General features: G+C 27.4%; 1 protein-coding gene across 6 annotated transcripts in view; it reads right to left on the minus strand.

Annotated features, from left to right (window-relative positions):
• Window positions 1-19651, minus strand: part of LOC112679348 (pyrokinin-1 receptor-like) — a 76175-nt gene that overhangs the window by 31302 nt on the left and 25222 nt on the right. For 2 of the 6 annotated variants that reach the window (XM_025549117.1, XM_025549122.1), the window contains exons 1-2: window positions 1215-1513; window positions 937-1144 (exon numbers count right to left, since the gene is read on the minus strand). The exons of 1 other annotated variant lie outside the window; for it this stretch is intronic. The gene's annotated coding sequence lies outside the window, so the exon portion shown is untranslated. Of the gene's footprint in view, window positions 1-936; window positions 1145-1214; window positions 1514-13472; window positions 13807-19651 lie in introns of those variants that run through there. 3 more of the 6 variants (XM_025549118.1, XM_025549119.1, XM_025549120.1) reach the window with 3 other exon arrangements.

A 19651-nucleotide genomic window follows, 5' to 3' on the forward strand; every position in this document is an offset into this window, starting at 1 on the left:
TAATAATAGAACGTCGAAACACGGATGTCTGTTTTACCTTTTTTTACGTGGAATAGCGTAACACGATTGCAGATCTCTAAAAGATATTTCCATAGTTTGTTGAAATTTGCAATTTTCACAACTCTTAATTTGCTTTCTTGTTTATTTCGAGGTTTAATTAAAGGATTTTTTAATTTTTTATGAGTCTTAATATTAAAACAAGTTTCACTTTGCATTACTAACAATATACTGTATTAATAACTTTATGAATAAAATGACGTGAAGTTAAAAATTATGAGTTATAATATTGATAGAATGATTCAGGTCCGCTGGTTGTTTTCTCTGATGGTTTATCGGCCAATAAAATTGGTACAAAACGTCACGCATGATTTTCAAATGTAAGACCAGAAGAATCAAAGTTATCGGTAGGAGAATTTCCAATAAAATTCCAAAATACAACGTCGACTGTGTTATATATTAACATTTTCAAACGATAAGTTGGAAAAATGGTAAAAGGTCAATGCTTGGACTTCGTGTCGAATAATCGTGTCGCGTTTTTCGTTAGTTAAAAGTAAAATGGGTGTAATCATGTTATTTCTTAGAGCGCTATCACAATGCATTTTTTTACATATCAATGAGTAACTTAGGTGCAACTATCATACTGCCATAATAAAGCAGTATTGACTAATCTTTTTTTTTTTTTAATTATTACCTAGAGCCGTACAAAAATGAAATTTCCTCGGAGGGCTGAGAATACAATATTTTTTTTTTAGTTAATAAAAAATGAAAATTTAAAAATGTTATAGCGGGACTGTTACTTTTGTGCGTCAAAGTTAATAAAAAATGTGACGCACAAAAGTAACAGTCCCGCTATAACAGGATGTTTTATTTTATTTTATATTTTATATTGTATTTTATTATGTCGAAACGTAGTGAAATCATATCGCGATAACCAACCTTAATCACAAACGTCGGAAATTCAAGACCCTACTATAAGACGTCCATCTTCGTGCTGCAATACAACGACGATAATCATATAATAATATACTGGCCATGTTCGTTCCCTCCATTATTTTTACTTTTTTTTTTCGGCTATTGTGAATTGTTTCGGTTGCCAAAAGAGCTCTCTCATGCCCCGGCCACTGAACTGGTCATCGGTATTCCACTACGAAACGTTGTTTATTTATTATTATAAAATCTAATAAGTCCATTCTCTACGCTTCTATAATACTAACCAGCGGACCAGCGGAGTTACTCCTCTGGCGAAATTGTCTTTGAACATCGTCTTTGACGGATTGGATGTGTGCACTGATTTACCGCCTCGGAGTAAAATGTTGTTGAACATTATCATATAGATTAAAATCATTCTTACTATATATATATATATACATCATGTTCCTTAGACGATACATCCCATTATAATTATTATTAATTTCCCTTTCAGTTTATATAAATGTTTATATTCCATTGTGATAATCGAACGTCAATGTATATGAACATCGGCGGCCCTTCAAATGAGATTATGTTCGTACAACTAAAAATGAAACAAACATTAATTCTAATAATCTATTTAAAGTCTTTTGCTAAGTGATAATTCTTGATGATTACAAATGATATGGATTTGATATCATGTTTCTTAAATTTTAAAATTGATTCTCAAAGTACAACTTGTACTCAATTTGAAAAATCGTTATTCGTTTAACATTCAATTTCTATAAAAACGAAAAGAAAAAGAAAATCCAAAATTATAAGTTTACTGAATTTCCCATTTTCAGAATTCGACTCATGATATGATGGGGATACAAATAGGTTTTCGAAAATCCTAATCGCATCGTGTTCGATCGATCGGTACGTCGGATATCTTTGGAACAAACATATTTTATTATGCGTTGCGCGAATGTGTTGGACAGCAGAAATCGTTTTCAACTGCCTCGAATGCGGTCTTTTTTCTTTTTACCACTTAACGCATTCAATTCGTTGTACACGTATAGTCGAAACGACGATACTCACGCGAGAACGTGTTTGATATCTAATTACAATAACGAAAATCGGCAATATGGTCCGCCATTGCGCAAGGGGTGGAATTTATTTTGAACGATGACTCCAAAAACCGCACACTTTTGATAAAATTTAGAAAAAAACCACCCTTTTTTGGTAGGTGAAAACCGCACACTTTTTTAAATTCTTGTAATCAAAAACCGCACATATTATAATGTAATAATGTAATATTTATATGTAATGTTTATAATGTAATCATTACTATACTTAAAATCGTCAATTATTAAACACTTGCCTCCTTTATTACTATCAATTATTTTAAATTCCTTTTATAAAAAACACTTTTTTTTTATATAATATAAATATATGTATATAAACGTTCATTAGACCACGCGTTTTGGTCGACAAACGTACTGGTTATTTTTCGGGGCGGGTCCATTTTCCTCCAAAAACAAGATACCGTTTTCCTCCATAGTCTATTTTTCTCAAAAAAAAAAAAAATAATAATAATAATTCTTGACCATTTTCCTCCACTTTCCATTTTCCACCAAAAAATAAAATAATAAAATTGTACCATCGTAATATAAATCTGAAACGTTTTATCGCATAAAACAGAATTTGATTTTTTGTGGGTTAAGCCATTCTGGTTCTATGTACCTCAAATATAGTCTTATTGAAACGAGTATATTGTATATTTGTCTTTCTGTCTCACTCAACGATTGTAATCATAATAATCAGTGATAAATTATGATACACAATATAACAATATAAGTATATACATATATGCACGTATGTTATATTTACGTTTCTTTATTAATCGTAATCAAAGTTACAATATTAAGTTATCGACTGTTATAAATTGCGAGTGCTGTAGGACACTTGAACTAGCGTTTTTCCCTAGTTGATAAGAACGCGACTAGAATTTAATCATTAGATACGCACAAAATGTGATCCTATAACACTGGCTAAAATATTGGAGGATAAAAGACATAATTTTAGTCAAAAGTAATGTGGCGGAAAATGGAAGCCAATTTTTTTTTTTAGAGGAGGAGGAAAATGGACAGGAAAACGGTATCTCGTTTTTGGAGGAAAATGGCTACGGCCATTTTTTGAGCACATTAACGTGCGATAAGATAAGCTTTTGAATGTATCAATTAACTTTAAAATTATATATACAACACTCGTCTATACAAAATACATTATTATTAATATATTATATAGTGGGATTTCTTGTGCGGTATTTGGCTGTACGATATACTTACCTGGCAATCCATAATGTGTGCGGTTTTTTGTCTACCGACCTTTTTGGGATTAAAATCAAATGTGTGCAGTTTTTTGGATGCAACCATTTTTAATATCCTGCGCTGAAGATCGGCTCCGACGACCGAATTCCGTGACAATGTTTGAAATTCTTCAACCACTATGTGCTTATTTATAATGTGTGACATAAAACACAAAACCACACAAGTTCATAGACTACGGCACTTGAAATTTATTATCTATAGGTGTGCACTACCTATAAAGTCGTAATGTGTCATCGTAAACAATCATTAATGATTTATTAATACTATTCTATCCTCCAGCAATAATTTTACATTGTTGCGGGCACGTAACACTGATTACATAATTTTTTGTTTTATAGCACACACAATGTGCAACATAATGAGTGGAAAAATGTCTAAAATGTCTAAAATGAAACGCTAAATTTTTCTTGCCGTCATTAATTTTTACGGTGCTCTATAAATGCATAATACTTCGGATGCTTTAGGGCAGTTTTCTCATTCCCTCCTACTCCGGAACGGTTACACGCACACGGTTTTCTTTTTCTGCGGCGCACGCGATAGAATTGCAGAAATCTCGCGGTTCCCGGTCTACGCGTCTTGTGTTCGTCGTGCTCGCCAACAGACGTAAACGACGACGCGGTAGGGCTCGGAATATCCTCGGACGGTTTGGAATTGACGTTGCAGCAGATAGTCGTTTGCTCAAGTTTGAACGCTAATTGATTGGTGCCTCTGTTTTCGTGTTATAGAAAAATGTTCAACGAAGTGTTCGATAACGTATTCTCTAACTTCTAAGTTCGTGTTGGTTTATTTTTTTTTTTAATTTTTTTCCCCCGGTAAACTGCCCACGCGAAAAATCGTATGTTTTTATATTATGTACCGAACGTTTGTTATATACACGCGTACGTCAATTTGACTTTATAAATCCTGGCCGAATCCCCGTGCGGATGCACCTTCGTCTTGTCACGCGTTGTTTCTTCCGCGTCGCAATAACAATAACCGTTAAGCCGCAAATACATGTGCCCACGTGTAGTTTACAAATCGGTGGTTTGGAAATTCGAGAAAGTATAATCAAATTCGACTGCCTCGAAAAAAAAGTATCTTATCGACGGATAATTCGACGTTCTGAGAAAAACGACGGTTGGAAATTATAGGTAAAGAGGATTTTTTTTCGAATACGATAAGCTTGGAGAAAATATACATGACAACTGAAATGCAAAACACTGCTGATAGATTATTTTCAATTAAGTATGTAGATCATTTTTAAATATAACCAATTTAACAAGAAAACCACGCATTTCCACTGTCCTTGAAAAATATATTATTATTTTCGTTACTTGTTTGCGCAAATGTGGTTAAAAATATATTTTCATTGTTTTTCAATTAACTTAAGTATTTAAGGGCAATGACATATAAATTTACTTTGGATGTCACTGATAATATATATATTTTTTGATTATTGACTATGGTGAAACCTTATTGACGATTTTAATTAAAATCTGTAAAAAAATTGGAAAAACAATTTCAATGAATCAATGTACTAAAATAGAAAAAACAACAATTTTCGTGCAATGAACTTTAATACTTCCTACGTAAAAGTGTTTTTTATAGACGTTTTATGATTTATAGCTTTGTAACAGCCTTTAAAAGTATTATCATTGATTATAGAATAGATAGATAGTCAACGCAATGTTAATATTTGGCGACTACTCGTAAAATGCAACCGCTATGGAGCGCTGGCGTCGCTGGGATGCAAGGAGATGGTACCTCTATCATAGGTAGATGAACGACGTACGCGGTGGATGCTAGGATGCAGGTGGTGGTACCTCTATCATAGATAGTCATGATGATGGGAAGGCAATCACGCGGGGTCGGTGAAAAATACCGTCGTTCTATTTATAGAATTATTTTTTATGTAAAATGAAAAATTGAAGTACCATTATATTTATTCCCATTATAATCGATAAAATTAGCGATTATTATTTTATTATCATCATTTCGTCAATATTTTACCGTTTACTCTGTGAACATACGAATTACGATTAGTCTTTACGTAAGTATTCTTCTCTGCAGTTGTCACTTGTCAATAAAAAAAGGTCTTGCTTATTTTATATTCTAAGTATTTTGCCTTATTGTTATTTGTTACGTACTTTATTTTTTATTACTTTTACGTCTTGTGAGTAATTTTAAAAATGTCTGGTAACAAGTGCCAATTTTTAATTTGTGGAAAGTCGAAGAAAACATTTCCAAACTTGAGTTTTTTCCGTTTTCCCAATGATGAAAGAAGAGAAATTTGGATAATTAATTCGGGTAAACAAATGTTTTAAATTTATAAAAAGAGCTCAGGTGTTATTTTTTCGATTTATTAGATTTGTTACCAAGTTAGCTATAAATCCCCCATTTATTAAGTGATACGTTTTTTGTATATTTCGGATAGCAACTTATTTTGTTATTTGTATATTATTTATCAAACACATATAAACTGATTTTTTGTTTTGGAGTTTTGGTGGAGGTACCTACAGTGGCGTATTTTGAGATTTTTTTTTGGGGGGTGTCCTGACTCCTGGCAATATTTTATCTCAACAAATATTAACATAGTTTCATCACGAATTCATACCTGATTATAATACATCTTAATACTTCGAGTGTACTGTGCACTGTACACAGTATATATTTTATATCGTCGGCCTTTGCTATAGTAATTAGTTGACAATAACTTGTATTCGAAGAAAGATAATAAGACGATAACCAATAATATGGCTCACCTGACATCACGAAACGATAATACAATTCTAAGAATTACGTAGTTCACGGTTTACTGCGAAAATTCAAATAATATTTTGCTAATGAATAGTATCTATTTTCTGGTATAAGATGAAATATACATTATTCAATTTTCAAAGCAGTTTTAAAATATTTCGTCATTCGTCAACAATATTTTGCAATACTTCAGTAATAAATAGAACTACAAAAAAATTGGGGGGTTTTAACCCCCAGGACACCACCCCTAAATACGCCACTGGGTACCTATAATGAATAATATAGGTAAATCTTTATAAACAACTATATCACTAAGTTCATGTTAAGTACTAATTAATTAATTATAAAAAAAAAATAATACCTATTTAAATTTTGTTTATATCTCTGTGCATTAATTGATTCAGGTACTGTAAAACATTTTGTATTAGAAGCTTCGCAATACTTCACAGATTTACATAAATTAAAAAAAGAAAATTAACACAACCACCCTGTTTTAAAGGTTTTAAGCAGACCATTAATGGTGTATTGCAATTTTTTGAAGAAGAAAAATCTAATGATATAGTATTTTTAATGACCAACCGTTTGAATCAGGATGCATTAGAAAATCTTTTTAGTATTTTTCGACAAAAGGGTGGTTATAACAAGAATCCAACAGCCAGAACGATTAGGACTTCGATAAGAAGTAATTGTATTTTTTCTTTATGCACATCTACTAGAACAAATTGTGAGGCAACCTTAGAAGATTATAATCCTATAGTAATTGACCCAATAAGACCTCAATATCAAGTAAATTCCTAAAGGATTCATCATTAAATTCTGATTCTGACACAGAGTGTATTTCTAATTTATCTCTTTTTTCTTCTATATAATCTGATGAGGACTCTATTAAAAATGTAAATATTGATAATGATGTTACCTTAGAGTACTGTTCTGTTGCATATTTTGCTGGATATTTGGTTTATAAATGTATAAAAAAATTTAATTGTAACTTTTGTCAACAAGAACTGTTTACAAATAAAAATGTATGTGATAAAAAACAATTACTTCTTCTGAATAAAAACTACACTCCAATAAATTATGCAAGTGGGCTTAAAGCGCCATCAAATAATTTTAATAATGTTATAAATAAAATTTTAAATGTTTTTGAAAATAATTATAAAAACTATTTTCATAAAAAGAAAATTAAACAACAATTAACTGAACTTGTAAAAAATAATAATACAATTAAAAAATGGCTAAACGAATCAATGACAAACTGTTTAGAGCATAAGTTGTATACAATTGAATACCTTTTAATATGCAAAATATTTAATAAAACAAAAATGTTTTCATCCACATCAAAATTAGCAAAACTTTCAAAACTAAAAATATTAAATCATATTTAAATAATAACAATTTTATATTTATGTATTCATTATTTCTTTGTTCTGACATTGTACCTATGAGTTAGCTTAATCTGTTTTTCAATCGATCCATATATTTGCTGATACACTGAGTATAGAACTTGCAGAGCCTGCTGATCATGGTGTTACCTTAGCCTGAGAAGTCAAACATTTTCTTTCTTTTACAAGTTTACCTGTATTGTTTTATTTTTGTAGGTTGCTAACCTCTTGCAACCATATCTTTGTGTTTGTATTGTTGTTACTATAAAATTGTGATATGCAATTGTGTAAATAAATAGTTATATGTCATAACTGACAATTAAGTTTACCGTATTATTATTGTATTTTATTATATTACGAAATATTCATCAATACCTACAAATATAATGAAAAAAGTATGAAATTATGTCTACTCACATGCATAGTTGTTTGCATAACAGGTCAAAATAATTGAAAAGGTATTTGGTGCCTGGTATTTAATTTTCACTACTCAAATTATTGAAGTGAAGTATAGAATGTTTTCTGAAAATTATTGTAGGCATTAATAATTCGAAACTAGACTGAGATGGTAATTTAGGGAGGTCATTTTTCGAAAATCTCCATAGTTTTTCCAAAAATGAGGAAAAATTGTTGAAAAACTGAGTAATTTCGGTAAAATCTGTAAAATTCCGCCTTAAACGGATTTAATCATATTTAATTATCAATTTTATCATATCATTTAAAATAGTAAATCATTAGGTACGAGTGCTAGGAATTAAATGTCAATAAAATGTATAAATAACTCTGACCGCAATGGCGCAATGCAATACTGAGTTATGAGCACCCGTGGCCCGCCCCGCCCAGTGCGGCAGCGCTCGACGCTCGTTCAGTATTTATCTATACAGATTGTAAAATAATTATTTTTTCTATTATACAACGCATTCTATCGGCAGCTAGAACAAACATAATTTTAGTAGTTTAATATCTCTATACCATGGACTATCTATCTATTCTATAATCAATGGTATTATTATTGAAATAATTAATATTATTATAAAAATAGATTAAATGTTAATATGATGTAAGAAAATTTACAATTTCGTACATTAAACAACTTTCAAAGTTTGTAATAATAAGAGCACTCATTTGAAGGGTAGTGCATTGACGTTTAAGTTATATTGAAGTGATACATATAAAATTGACATATAATAGTTGATTTTATGTTGATGGGTTTTCAAATTTCGGGTTAAAATTAAGTTTTTGTTATATTTACTATTAACACATTAATTTGATTTAATTATTTTTCAATATTTTTTTTTATTTAAAACGATTTTAAAACGCTACTGAATGTTTATTTAATATTTGTGAATATGTTATTTAGTGAAATAGACCCATGAACGAAAACTCAACTACCAAACACATTCGAATTTATATTTCACATGTATCGAAACTGTTATTATACGCACATATACGTAATATAGCAAACAAAATATAAGTATGGTAACCGATCCAATTTATAGTATTTAAAATGTAATAACAAGATTACAACATATATATATAAGAAAACAGGATACATTTAAAAGAGTTCTTCCCGATTCGAAAAATAATTTCACTTAAGCTTTGATTTGATTGACGGGATATGATGTCATATTATCTACAAACTGCAGTTTATTCTTTCGTTTTAGAAAAATCGTTTTTATTTCATTGTCTCTGGATTCACCACAGTATGGTTTACTTTTCACTTTATTTTATACATTTCACTCTCAAATGCTCTCCCCTCTTCTTACACATACGAACTCTAACGTATAAAATATCAAATATCCACAACTCGGTATTGCCTAGTGGCTTCTCGACGTCTTTAGAAATATTTTCTACTAAATTCTAACAACGTAATAAATTTAGATACTCAGTCTTTGATACCGATATAAAGTAGATATTCATGAAATATCTTCGGAACGATCAATTCAAATTGGTCATATTATAATGACTCACTTAATAGCCAACACCAAAATAAATTATTGAAACGTAGAAAAATTATCATAGATTCGTTTTAGATTATTGTTCAGTATTTAAACACATATTTGAAATTATACTGGTCGTTGATATCTAATATTTATCTTATTAACGACTAGTGCTATGTCAAAGATGTGTTTAAATACTGAACCATAATCTAAAACGAATTTATGATAATTTTTCTAATATTTATCTTTGATTTTCCCCAAAAACGTTTATATCACATATACGATGAGTACTTATAATGTTACAATTGATAATTTGCTATTTTTGACATAAGTTAGTAGTTTTGTTGATGTGAGGTTCCTTTTGCAGGAATTATATGAAAAGCAGGAACTGAGACCTTAATCATTTTAACGGTTCTGGTTTAGGTTCGGATCTTTAAAATATTTTTTTAGGGGTTTAGGTTTAATTTCAGGATTTCATAAAGTTCAAAATTTAGGTTCCAGTTAGAACTGGTTTAAATCGTTTTCTAATTTTTATTTTATATATATATATATATATATATATATATATATATATATTTATCTTTATATTTTATTTTAAAACAATAAATGTTTATACATGTATACAGTACATGTTACTCTGGTTTAGGTAGCTACTGTTAAAAGTTATACCCCACACGAAAGGTGTAACTCACTGTTTATATTTTTTCGTGAGAGTATATCTTAAGGTAGTAATGTAGAACTCAAATCAGGTACCTAAGTAAGTCTTTTTTTTAAAAAAAAAATTACCGATTAAATTATAGATCGGTATATAATGGAGTGACTAATATACTAGTAATTTTAACTAAATTAACTTAATAGTTTAACTAAACTCGTATTAAAATTATTTCTATTTATCAATAGAGATTTTTATATTATACAGAACCAAATCAATAATACGTATGGTGTGTACTGCGTAGTGTATAATTTGTAAATATTAAACATTTAAAAAACCTATTATCATTGTTGTAAAAGTAAAAATTACTTTTAAATTTATTCATAGAAATTAATGTCAATTATCGACGTTATCATGTAACATACATTATATACATATATTATTACAATAATTACAATATTATTATAATATTGATGTAATAATTATAATATACATAGGTTTTTACGTTTGTATAATTCATATTATCGTTGTCGATCGTTGACCATCGTCATAGGCTGTTAAGGTCCCCAAGATCGGATTAAGTATCTATTGGACCTCCGGGCTGAAATTTTATATGGGCCCTACGAATGAAAAAAATTAAAATACACTCATCGTTGTGTGACAGCCGTGAACCATTGTGAGGCCGAAATAACAAATATAAATATACTTGTATGTTACAGATTGTTTTTCGCGGTTATCGACCTACCACCCATCATTATATTATCACTGATATCAATTGTTATCATTTTCGATATTTATCATGCAAATGGACAACAGTGTACTATGAATTTATATCGACAATTCATCCATGTAAAGATCATATACTCATCGTTACCCCGTCGTGAATGTTATTAATATGACTATAATTATTATTAATTTTATTTAACAACAATACATTGTCATGATAAATTATTTATTTCTTATCTGTGTGTTTACTGCTAGGTGGTAAGTTAAACGAAAAATACTTTAGCTTGTGAAAAAAAACTGCTTATAACGAATGTGATGAAATTTTATTTTTTGGATTTATTTTCGTGGAACCGTGAAGACAATGATGTTGTGTTTTAAGCTTGTTCTACTAACTCACAATTTCAGGCCGAATCCCCATCCCACATGAATCCAATGTCTTTTGTCGACTAGAGCATATTTCGGTTTGAGTCGGTCCTACTATAGCGTAGTCTTGTGTACATGTAGGATTTGGCGATAAGTTCCTTAATTGGAAATGTGTTATGTGACATATACCACGCAAATGTCGGTTGTTTGTTTCATTTTAAACCACGGAGCCATAAAAGTAATACCGTTGATAAAAAAGATCGTTGATATGAGAAAAATTCATAATTGTTTAAAGGATTTTTATGGCGTACGAACATAATATAATAGAAACAATTTTCTTTTCTTTTAATTTTATACGTTTATGAATTTTACGCTTAACAACAGCTTTTTGTAAAGGGTATTATAAAATAAGAAGTAGAAAAAGTTTTTGATTTAGAAGCGTATAGTACAGACTGTATTGTACAGTGATAGTTATAGAATAAGAAGAAGAAAAATGAGAAAATTGAATTATAATAAGACACATATTGAATAAAATTAGTTGCATTATATAATTGTACGTAGTCATTAAATGATATTCAAAATATCAGGTTAGATTAGGTGATGAATTGGAAACATCATTTATAAGAAACTTGGTTTACTTTAATTTACTTCTAGACATTATAAAAAACCAATGAAATTAATCTCCGCACACCAAAAAAACAATCATACTAAGCACCAAGAAAACTTTGCGCCAACATTCATTTTCAGTTTTCATCAGATCAATATCAGTGGCCATCAGTCTTTTTTACGATTTATTCAAGAAAAAGTAAATAATATATTAATAATATTGCCAAACAAGATATGAAATCACAATCGACGTAGTTTTTATTAGTTATTTTCAAGATATTTAAAAAAAAAAAATCATTTACTTCTTAATTTAGCTAAATATTCATGTTTACTTCAAATCGAATACTGTAATCTTTAAGATTCCTAATAATTAGTAATGGTAATTATGACAATTAATAGTATGAATAAAAATAAAAATCATAATAAATTGATGTTATCATCACTATGTAACACTCTAAGTCCATCTCATAATCAAAATTCCGGTTCTTTTCTTTGAAACTTTTTTCCAATATCAAATACTTTAAAATGTCAACATAAAAAAAAAAAAAAACGAAGTTTTGACGCAAGAACAAATTTTAATTTAATAGATTTTTTCTTTATAATGAATATAGATAATATGTATAGTGTTTTTATAATTTGTAAACTGTCTATTTTTGAGTTATTATTGATTATGATGATGGTAAATACAATAAAATTGTAAAAAATAATTTAAAAAGAAAAATTCACGTTTCATATAAGTCAAATATAATAAATAATATTTGTTGTGCAAACGTCAACCTTCGTTTTTATTTATGTATAATTAATCATTTATTTTAACATTATTAATTGTTACAAAAATATAGGTTATAAAAAAATATGAGTAATAATATATATGATTTTAGTTCATTATATTCTATATCGTAGAAACACGTTAACCGCAGTGATCATGATTTACGAGGGGAATGTGCTTTAAAAAACGAAGTGTTCACAGTGAGCTACACATAGATATTAAATGTGTGATGAATATAATTCAAATCCAATACAAAATACAATGGAAAAATAATTTTTTTTGCATGGTTAATTTCTAATATAATAATAGGACGTGTGTTTATATGATGCGTGTATACGAATGAGATATACACAAACCAGTTTGGTATGATTTTATACTCGTCACCGTTGTAATTACGCAGTTCACTGTCGTTAATAAGTATTCATCTATTATATGAAAATCATAGATATATTATTATGATATTTAATACCCACCAAACACATCTAAGAATAATTTCGTACCATGAATTATTATTTTTATTAGTCGTTTCAAATGTATGGATATTTAACATAGCATAAATTAGCATAACAATAATAATGCATAAAAATAAACGCACGAACATTATATTTCAATTAACTTTATTTTATGACAAGAATGGCAATCTTTTTATAGGTGCACGTTTATTGTGGGTTATAAGATTCACACACTGTAAGATGGAACTGCATGTTTTATGATAAATATAGCGTTAAAACACTTCTCTGCTTTACTCAAAATCTGATGAATTTATTTAACTATATGTGTTAATAACAAATTTACTTGTAGAATTATAAATTGCATTGGACTATTATAATAATAAATAAAACAAAACATGAAATTTTTCTTTGTTAATGTTATGTTTAAATTAGTGAAATAGATTTATGTGCATACCAATAGTAAATATTTCAAATGGAGTTTTATATAATTTTACTAATTTATCAAGTCGTTCATATATGTTTTGAATGGTCAATTTCACATACAGTTAGTTACATAAGTTCTTACCTTTTTTTTTCTTTTGCTTATTCTTCTATGGCAAAGTGAAGTAATTCATGACAGTTTTTATTTTTGTGTTTTGATTTACTGAAGTCTTTAACTGCTTGCTAAAATATATTTAATATCTACCATTACAGTAATTTTTTTTTTTTATTTCATTTAATTGTTTCTCAATCGTATCGCAAAATAGTATCTGATTCCTTCAATATTGATGATTTTGTGAAAATCTTCGTCATGAATAATGTATGTAAACTTTCGATTTTTTCTTCTATTCTGTTATCATATCTATGTATTTCCGTGTCTGTTATTCTTGAAGATTATTTCAACTTGACGCTTCAGTTACCTAAAAACAATCATGTTACTTTATTATTACTTCATACGTATTAAAAAATGTTCGACTGAAGTACACATTTAATATCAGTAAATATATGATACCTAATTCCTAACATTACATGAAACTTAACGTAACAATCAATGCATCTAATAAATAATCCTAAATACAAAACGATTTGTCAGTATCAGTTAATATTATACTAATGTTCAACATGGTAATTTACCGTATAATATAAATTTCTTATATAATATTATAATACGCTTTGTGATCTGATCAAAATCACAGGAAAATATAAAAAAAAGAAAAAAAAAGACCTATTCAAAGAACAAAACCGTATACAAATTTTCTGTTCACAAGAATATAATAAGTGATTTATTGACATTTTTATCGCTTTTAAGTATTGACAGTAAAAAATCTGTATAATATCATAATAAAACAAAACGCTTTTTAGATTTTATTAAACAAAATAACACAATGGCACTTATTGAATATATTTCAAAGGAAACTTTCAACGTTAATAAAAGAAAAAAAATTGGTTGTCAAAAAAATTTTCAAACTTTTTAAAAAATGTTTAAACATTATCCTTGTACAGATATTTTATACCTAAGTCTAATAAAATAAGTATAAGCAGAATGGAAATCGGATCGCTGTATCATAAAAATTACCATGTTACATATCAAAGTCTTGATGTTTATCGCGAATATTTCGTAAGTTAATCATATCTAGGCACCTATACGGTTTTACACGCGGTACCAAAGCAATTATGATCATTACATTGCGATCCAAGCTTTACTCCAATTAGTTCAATTCGATATCAGCAGCTAGTTGTAGTTTAATACTTAAAACATTTTAACGAGTGTCCGACTTCTTTTTATTTTTTTGTTATATTCGAGGGAGTTAAAAAATAAATTCAATCCACGAATAAAATAAATAAAACCATTATTGTAGGAATCTTAGGTTGGTAAAATATTTTCGCTACGTTTCTACAAAGTTATTAAAATATATGTTATACATGTTATATATGTTATTTCTATATATTAGAACCACATAACAAATCGTGTGAATATAATATTTGGAAAATCAAACTTTTTCAATTGTATTTGATACTTGATTAGGGGCTGCAGCATAGTATTTTTTAGGAGCAATATTTAAGCATTTCGTATAGCATTTATTTTTGAACTGTGTCAATGTGTTGATTGTAATTGATTATTAACGTTAAAAGCACACGGATAGCACAAGAGATTTGAAAATGTTTAATTGAAATAAATAAATAAAACTATACATATTTTTAGTGAGTAATGATTAACATCTATAATGAATAATTTAATAAATAGTTATTTACATTTACTTATGTTTCTAATAATTTGTATGAATAGAGAAAGCGATACGTCCAAATGCGACATAATGATAAATATTTTATTCTACACCATTGTCCCATCAAATTCGAATTGGTAATAAATTCATAATACTACCTTAACATTAAGTATTTACGTATTTATAGAAAAGAAAAAAATAAGAAAACATTGTGAAAAAAAAAGTAGAAAAACTGTTTCGTTACGAATGCACCGAAACACATAGGTACTCGTAATAAACAACGTTTGTTAAAATCTATCAATCATTTCGTACGTATTTTTAAAAATTTTTGTTCGAATTTTGATCATGGAATTTGAATAATAATTCATCTCAAGGCGGAAGCGTGGTCGGTAGCTTAAAAACGTTATTTTTCGTCGAACTATACAAACATGTGAACTGTAGTTTGATACGATTGACTTTTGGCAACTGACCAAGGAAAAATTGAAAGTTCATAAGCTACATAATGTTTATTTTTGATGACTGGTATTTAAACATTTTTTTTTTTTTAATTTTTGTTTTTTGCTTATTCACCTCAGTTTTTTTTTATCCATTATTGATGTGATAAATCTGGGACAATTTCGGTATAGTTTTTCTGGAATGTAATGAAATGTGTTCACGTAAATTCTAAATACTTAATCTAAAATATTTTTTGTTGTATTTTTTCGACAAAATTCGGAACTTGTGTTCACTTTGGGTACTAATTTTTTATATAAAATGTTTTAATGATTATACTTTATTATTTTTAATTTTTCAAGCAAAATTTTTTTGTAGGTTGATTTTACCATATTTATGAGATACACTAAAATTTTTATCAATGTCAAACACTTGATTTCTCAGTAAATTTATTAATTAAATTGCATTTTTAATGCGTTTTTCTTTCTGACATTTCAACAAAATAATACTTAATATATATATTAAATAATAATTATTTTATATATACCGGTATATAATGCGACTTTTTTTTTATTATTAATTTCTGTATACTGCAACATTCATCTTAAATGTACGTATATTTTATAAGTAACCAAAAGTGAAATTATCTGATTTTTAAATATATTCAAGCCGTGCAACGGAGGAATACCACACAAGATATTAGTACATAATACTCTGCACGTCTAAAATTCATATAAATCTTATAAATAATACTAATCAAATGTAATAATAATTTTACATGACACTAAAAATAGAAACAAGATCAATTTATTTGATGCTTTTCTTATGATACCGAATTTGTGTCACTATGAAATTTATTATTTTGAACGTGTACTTATTTTGTAAAATCATTGTTATTATTATTATTATTAATGACATTATATAACCATTATTTTACACGATCATAAAAATAAAATTTTAAAATCAACGGTAAACAATATATATAAACACACACGCACATATATATATATATATATATATATATTTACCGATATTTTGACAATATTTTTGTACATTACTTTGTATTAAGTAAAATAATAAAATTGTTGTGGGTACTCCTAATATTTATTAAATATATTTGTTCAAACTTCATAACATAGGCTCTATGGTTGTTTATTTTTTTTTGGCTTATAATTCGAATGAAATATCTATTACAAAAAATACCTGAATCCAATTGAATACTTTCATGCTATTTAATATGTATTTGATAAATAAAATATATACTGATTTTTCAATACCAATTTTAATAATACATTTACATTTTTATGTACCTATTTCTTTTGATATTTAAATGGAATAATAACAAAATTTGATTTCTATATTTTATAACTATTCTAAGAGTATATGTTTCATAATATAAAACCCTTGAGAATTACATGAAAAACTATTTCAAAATGTAAATATTTGGATTGGTCATGATGTAAATATAAATTGCAAGTTTATGCACGGTAAACATAGACACACAAATATAATTATATATTAAAATATTTGTGGTATAACTTTTATGATAAATAAATAATAAAAGAAAATAACTTTTTTATTTATAAAATTTAAGTTTGGTTTAACAAAAGTCATGATTTCAATTCGATTTTGTCTATGATAACAAATTAATTCTAATTTATAAGCACCTATAGCTGAAAAATAAAATCTTTTTTACCTATACACAATGTGTAAGTAAATATATTAATATTCTTTAGTAATGCGTAAGAAAAAAATACATATAAGTTATAACTTTTGACTTTAACAGTATTCTTGGTACTCACATTTATCTTAGATAATTAAAGTATGAACTTATAATTAAAAATAAATATATAAATATATGAATATTATGTGGTGTATATAGATAATTATTAAAAATATAAATAATAAAATTAACTTCAAAGTAAATTTTTCAATACGATATAGGTTTGTGATTGGACTGTATTTGATATTTAATTTATTTTTAAACCGGTTCAATGACCTTGGCATATAAATTACGTCAATTTCACTAAACATTTTTATTCGGGCATATTAATGAGTTCTGATCGCAAGCCAATTTAATTGCTGACTGACCCATCTGTATTATTATTGACGTTTTCCTTTCTTTTTACCACCCAATATAATATACCTAAATATCATCGCCTCGTACAACTGAGGTCAAGCATAACAAACATAAGTCGCGAATTTTTCAACCTTGAGAAATGTGTCGAAACCGCGGCTTTGATAAACGAGCTTTTATCGTTAATATGATTTATGCACAATAAATAACACTAAAACTAAGCGTTTTTCACACGTAATTAAGCCAAAGGACAACATTACCTAAATGTTTTTCAAACGTTTCATATCCACCGTACCTTTATTATAATATTATATGTTATGTTACATATTTATATTACTATTCTAATATTTTAATTACTGTTGAATCAGGTAAACAAATATATTCTATTTACACTAACCTAAGGTCAGTTAATTTAAGTTAACTTATGAAGGTTTTTGATTCTGTCAATACTAATATTGAACTGTTCTTTTTGTTCGTGATTCAAAACTTATAAAAATGATAGAATTCGTTGTGTTAAAATAGGTCCTAATATATATTTCATATTCACTTTGGGGTACTTATCTCCTTTACGGATTCTATTATTTTTTAATGATATAAACCTTGTTTTTAGTCATTGCCAATATTTTTTAATTGCGATATATAATATTTTAGTCATTTCTAATATTTTTTGCGGATGATTTAAAATTTTACTCTGTAATTCCTAAGTATGAAGATTATTTAAAACTACAAGAGACATAAAAATGTTTAAACAAATATACGAGTATATACGAATACTCGATTTTACTTGACTTAAATCAAGTATTTGAATTTATTCGACTTTGATCGAGTACTCGACTTGAATCAAGTATCCGAGTTTATTCACTACTTTATTAAAAAAACTATAAATAGCCAAATATTTCTGATAGGAAATACCAGGAAGGTTTAAATAAAAAACAATTAATTGTTATTGCTTCGATATTTTATTATCATTATATGACATTTTATACAGATTGGTAACCACGACTTTTTTTCCGAGTCCTCAGTACTGGTCGAGTACTCGAATTTTGAACTAGAATCGATTCGAAATAATTGAAACTTGACCCGACTCGATATAATAAAACAATAGGTAGGTCGTCCAATTCTAAAAATTACAGTTGGATGTAGATAATTTTCTTATTTGGTTTGAGGTTAATGATCTTTCACTAAGTATTAATAAATATTTTTAAATTACATTTTCTCATATTCATCCAATTAGTTACGGCTTAAAGATATATAAAAAATCGTTGAATATTATTAACTATATTAAATATCTTGGAATGAAACTTCAAATAACCTTTTATAAGTACATTGAATATATTGTAAAGCTAAGCAAATGCTGGGATTTATACAAATTGTTAGAAACGCTTGTGAATTCAATAATCCTAATTCTAATTTTTTATTTAATTTAAAATTGTGTGTTGATCCTTTATCATTAAGAAGAAAATATTTCGATTGTAGTTTTATCCATAATCTTATTTATTATTAAATATAATAATAATATTGATCACAGTGAATTATTTGGAGATATATACATACTTCAAGTTATCTTATTTTAATTCTAGAAATAATGTTCTTTTAACTTATCACCGCCAAGTTACAGTCATATTGTGCCTATTAATATGATTATGAATTCTATTAAAATTAATGATTTTCGATCACCATGATTTTAATCGTTCTTCCATCATCTCGCTCATCATTAATTTCACCCTTAGTATAGGTTTCCACATTTAAATTATTTTAATTTATTTAAATTTATTGTAAAATACCTTATCGATTGTATAGCTATAATATTTTTTGGATGAAAGTAATGAAAAATTAAAAGAAATTTTATTAATTAAATGAAATTAATTATATTTTATTAAGTTACATTGTAATTGATAATAATTGTACGAGTATTTAAGTTTTGACTTTATTTAATACGTTCTTTATTTACAATACTGTTTGTCTTCGGGGCGTTAAATATATATTATTATTATTTTGAACTTCCGATGATTTGAACTAATTTATCAACAT

This window comes from Sipha flava, unplaced genomic scaffold, assembly GCF_003268045.1.
Source record: "Sipha flava isolate LNK unplaced genomic scaffold, YSA_version1 134_pilon_pilon, whole genome shotgun sequence".
NCBI lineage: Eukaryota > Metazoa > Arthropoda > Insecta > Hemiptera > Aphididae > Sipha > Sipha flava.